Genomic DNA, 6,000 nt, shown 5'->3' with positions numbered 1-6,000 from the left:
AGTAAAAAATATGTTAAATTTAAAAGTGAGAATGAAACAAAAAATAATATTTATTATAAATTTATTATAAATTTATTTTTTTATAAATAATATTTGTTATTTATTTATAACAATAATTTTTTAGTATTCTACTAATTTAATATTTATAGAGAACTATTTTTATATGTATCTTTTAATTTATATAATTATTTAAATATTAAAAATTTGTTGCTTAATAAAATTATTGTAATGGTTATAAAACCGTTCTTTAAAATAGTCAAAGAGAACGGTTTTATTTTATTGCTATAACTTGATGAAAAATTAAACTTCAACAGCAACACTATAAAAATCGTTGTCTAAAATTATCTAAGAGAACGGTTTTAAAGTGTAGCAACTTTGGCAACAGTTTTTAAGTGTATCTTTTGTATAATTATTTAAACAACATTAAAAAACCGTTACTTAAAACCAAATTCTAGTAACGGTTATAAAACCGTTCTTTAAAATAGTAAAAAAACGGTTTTATTTTGTTGTTATAAAATAATGAAAACTGAACTTCAACAGTAACACTGTAAAAAACCGTTGTCTAAAACCATCTAAGAGAACGGTTTTAAGGCATTGCAGATTTTGGCGTTGCTAAAGCCCATATTTGTTGTAGTGATATGATCCCAATGCTAAAACATACAACCTAGGTTGGAAGAACCACCCAAACTTTGGGTGGAGAAACCAACAAAATCATACCCAAGAACACAAACTATATCACTCTAACCAATACAACAACCCCAGCCATCAATCTAACAATCATAGGCCCTACCACAACCCACACAATGCCCCCTACCACTCAAACCAACAACCACACAGCAACCATTCCCAAAATGTATCATCCCTAATCCCACAACCATGTGATGACAGTGGAAACTTTGCAAGATTGGAAGCTATGATGGCACGAATGGCAGAGGATATTGCTACTATGCAGAGAGACAATTGCAAGCTGAAAAAAAAGATAGATTCAATTCAAGAGGAGGCCAGATCCAACATAAAGAACCAAGGGGCAGCAATCTCAAAACTAGAATCACAATTAGGATACCTATCCAAGAAAATACCAATGCCTACAAATACATTCCCCAGTGACACCATGACCAATCCAAGAGGAGAATGCAAGGCCATCACACTAAGAAATGGGAAGGTGGTGAAGGAGACATCCTCAAGCCATAATTTGCAAGAAGAAGAGGTTGCAAATGACTCAAAAATCAAGAAGAAAGAAGAGACACATACTCCAGCTCAACCAAAACAAGTCTTGAAGCCCTATGTACCAAAAGCACCCTACCCACAAAGGCTGAGAAAGGATGGGAAGGACAGTCAATTTTCTAGAGTCTTGGAGATCTTTAAGAGGCTCCAAATCAACTTCTTTTTTGCTGAAGCATTAGAGCAAATGCCACTCTATGCCAAGTTCCTAAAAGAGCCCATGACAAAGAAAAGGAACTGGGGAGAAAAGAAAACTGTATTGCTCACAGAAGAATATAGTGCCATTATACAAAAGAAGCTTCCCCAAAAGATGAAAGATCCTGGGATCTTTGTGGTGCAACTCCGCACAACTAACCAGCAAGTGCACTGGGTCGTCCAAGTAATACCTTACGTAAGTAAGGGTCGAACCCACGGAGATTGTCGGCTTGAAGCAAGCTATGGTTATCTTGTAACTCTTAGTCAGGATATCAATAATTCTCATATTTAATTGTAAAAAGTAAAAGAACATGAAATAAATACTTGTTTTGCAGTAATGGAGAACAGATTGAGATTTTGGAGATGCTCTGCCATCTGAATCTCTGCTTTCCTACCATCTTCTTCTTCATGCACGTTAGTCTCCTTCCATGGCAAGCTGTAAGTTGGTGGATCACCGTTGTCAATGGCTACCGTTTGTCCTCTCCGTGAAAATGGTCCAATTGCGCTGGCATCGCACGGCTAATCATCTGTCGGTTCTCACTCATATTGGAATAGGATCCATTAATCCTTTTGCATTTGTCACTACGCCCAGTGCTCGTGAGTTTGAAACTCGTCACAGTCATCCCTTCCCAGATCCTACTCGGAATACCACAGACAAGGTTTAGACTTTTCGGATCTCAGGAATGGCCGCCAATAATTCTAGCCTATACCACGAAGGTTCCAATCTTAGATCAGAAACCCAACAGATACACATTCAAGCTATTGCATATAGAACGGAGGTGGTTGTCAGGCACGCGTTCATAGGTGAGAATGATGATGAGTGTCACGGATCATCACATTCATCAGGTTGAAGTGCGAATGAATATCTTAGAATAGAAACAAGCGTGATTGAATGGAAAACAGTAGTAATTGCATTAATTCATCAAAACACAGTAGAGAAATACAATATAAAACGTGTAGAGTGTCATGAGGTAGAAGATGAATCACTAAAAGTAGTTTATATAATAAACTAGTGACCTAGGGTTACAGAAAATGAGTAAGCTAGAATAGTTTGTGTAAAAATCCACTTTCGGGGCCCACTTGGTATGTGCTTGGGCTGAGTATTGAAGCTTTCACGTGTAGAGACCTTTCTTGGAGTTAAATGCCAGCTTTTGTGCCAGTTTGGGTGTTTAACTCTAGCTTTCATGCCAGTTCTAGCATTTTGACACCAGAATTTCTATGCTGACTTGGAATGCCGGTTTGGCCCATCAAATCTCAAGCAAAGTATAGACTATTACATATTGCTAGAAAGCCCAGGATGTCTACTTTCAAACGCAATTGAGAGCGTGCCAATTGGGCTTCTGTATCTCCAGAAAATCCACTTCGAGTGCAGGGAGGTCAGAATCCAACAGCATCTGTAGTCCTTTTTCAGCCTCTGAATCAGATTTTTGCTCAGGTCCCTCAATTTCAGCCAGAAAATATCTGAAATCACAGAAAAAACACAGAAACTCATAGTAAAGTCCAGAAATATGATTTTTGGATAAAAAATAATAAAAACATAATAAAAACTAACTAAAATATTCTAAAAACATACTAAAAATAATGCCAAAAAGCGTATAAATTATCCTCTCATCACAATACCAAACTTAAATTGTTGCTTGTTCCCAAGCAACTGAAAATCAAATAGGATAAAAAGAAGTGAATATACAATGAATTCCAAAAACATCTATGAAGATCAGTCTTAATTAGATGAGCGGGGCTATTAGCTTTTTGCTTCTCAACAGTTTTGGCATCTCACTTTATCCTTTGAAGTTCAGAATGATTGGCATCTATAGGAACTCATAATTCAGATAGTGTTATTGATTCTCCTAGTTCAGTATGTTAATTCTTGAACACAGCTACTTTGTGAGTCTTGGCCGTGACCCTAAGCATTTTGTTTTCCAGTATTACCACCGGATACATAAATGCCACAGACACATAACTGGATGAACCTTTTCAGATTGTGACTCAGCTTTGCTAGAGTCCCCAATTAGAGGTGTCCAGAGCTCTTAAGCACACTCTTTTTGCTTTGGACCACGACTTTAACCGCTCAGTCTCAAGCTTCTCACTAGACACCTTCACGCCACAAGCACATGGTTAGGGACAGCTTGGTTTAGCCGCTTAGGCCAGGATTTTATTCCTATACACTACAAGAAAATGGAACATTTGTAACAAAAAAATTGTATCAAATTTAAAATTGTTACAAAAAATAGTATTTTGTAATAATAATTAGTGATTGTTACAAAAGGATAATGTTACAAAAGGATAATGTTTTGTAACAACATTACAAGTTGTTACAAAATATGATAATATTTTGTAACAACCTGTTTTATTTTGTTACAAATTATGTTAGTTTTTGTAATGAGATGGTGTTTTGTTACAAAATATTGTAACAAAACAACTTTCTGTTTCAAAAACTCCAATTATTTTGTAACAAAAAATTAATTTGTCACAAAATTCAATATTGTTTGTAACAAGTTAATTATTTGTCCCAAAATATAAGTATATTTTATAACAATTTTTTTTCAAAGTGTTAAACACCTTAAGAGTAAAAAAAATTGTGTATATATTTTTTTTAAAATAATTTTATTTTATTTCAAAAATTAAAATTTTTTATATAGTGTGTAAGACGTAAAAATTTTAGAAGATCTTATTAAGAGATAATTTAGATTTATTTATCATTAAGTATTTTAATCTCTGAAATTATTCTATTAAAGATAATTAAAACAAATTCTGATTAATTGAGTTTAAAATAATTTAAGATTTTATCTGATTTTATAATTATTGAATTATTTTTTATATTTAAATTATAAAATTTAGCAAATGTAAAATAATAAGAACTTTATATGATTTGGTTTAAATGTTTTAGGTTTTAGAATTTAATACTTTAATTTTTATAAACAAAGAAAATTAATTATATTATCTCTAATACTTTAAATATAATATTTTATTGAAATTAATTTGTAAATTTATGATTAAATAATATTTTTTTAAAGATAAAGAAAATTAATTGTATTACCATGCATTTTCAATTAGAGTAATTTATTCAGAATCAATAAGTATTTTTATATCACAAATAATATTTTAAAGTTTAGAGATTAAATTAGTTTTTCAAATATTAATACTTTATACTCTAATTTTATTAAAAATATTTTACTCAAATTAAACCCAAAATCCCTAATTCTATACACAAACCCTAACCCTAATTCTCACGCATCAGATTCACAGTTTGCCGTCGCCGCCTCTGTTCTGTCGTCATCTATAAGACCCAGAATTTTCAAATAAATCTTATTATGAATTAATTTCAATTCATTTATTCATTAGAAATTTTATTCTTAAAAATTATTTTATTAAAGTTAATTAAATCAAAAATCAAATCAGGTTTTGAGAATTAATTAGAATTTCACCTAATTTTATAATTATTGAATTATTTTCTATATTTAAATTATAAAGTTGGTAGTTATGAAATAATAAGAATTTTATATGATTTGGTTTTAGATAATTTAATTTATATCATTTAATACTATATGTTAAAAATAAAGAAAATTAATCATATTACCATGTATTTTCAATTGGAGTAATTTATTGAGAATCAATTAGTATTTTTACACCACAAATAATATTTTAAAGTAATTTTAGAGATTAAATTAGTTTTTCAAATATTAATACTTTATGCTCCAATTTTATTAAAATTACCGAACTATCCCTATACCTAATTTTTACCAAAACACTAAATCCCCAAATCAACCTACACTAACCCTAATTTCAAACACCCACGGTCTCCTATGTTTCCATCAACACTGCCACTCAATTTCCTTCTCCCCTCTTCATTGAGTTCACATACACCACCGAGAGAGAAAGAGATCCGGGAAGAGAAAGCACTGACGGGAGAGGAAGACCGCGTAGCTCGCCACCGCCACGCCACGCCCAACCGCATCACTGGTTGCCGGCTGCGCTTGCTGTTCGTGCCATGCCACTGCCCAATCGCCGAACTGTTGCATGTGAGAAGCTGTGCCGTCATTGTCGTTGCAGTCCCATCCATGGATCCCGAGCCCGCACCTCGCTGCCGCGTTGTTGTTAGGGGAAAAGGGAGACGCGATGATAAGGAGAGGGAGGAGCTACAGCCGCCTGGTCTCCGTTGTCGCTGAACTTCGACCGCCGCCGTTCCTGCTGCCGTTGAAGCCACGGTCACCGTCGTCTTTGAGTGCCAGAGAAAGAAAGAGAGCTCGAGGAAGAGAATGACGCGATAGAGGTGAAGAACGTTATTCTGCCATGCATCGTCGCCGTTCTGGGCTGCACCGCCGTGGATGCGGCCGCCGGAAACTGCCGCGAGAACCTCTGTCTTCTGGGTAAGCATTTTTTGTTTCCGGAAGCTTTGAAATCAGTATTCTGATATAAGTTGTCACAGGTTCTGAGTTGTTGGTATTGTAGGGTTGAGTTCCGATGATTTCATGTCAAATCTAAGGTTGCCATTGAAGGTTGGACTTGTTTGCCAATTTCATTATTCTAAATAAATTTGCCCAGACTTCTTCATTACAAATACAATCTGTTTTAAAATGGACAGTT

Source organism: Arachis hypogaea, chromosome 18, assembly GCF_003086295.3.
Source record: "Arachis hypogaea cultivar Tifrunner chromosome 18, arahy.Tifrunner.gnm2.J5K5, whole genome shotgun sequence".
NCBI lineage: Eukaryota > Viridiplantae > Streptophyta > Magnoliopsida > Fabales > Fabaceae > Arachis > Arachis hypogaea.
This window is presented reverse-complemented; position numbering follows the sequence as displayed.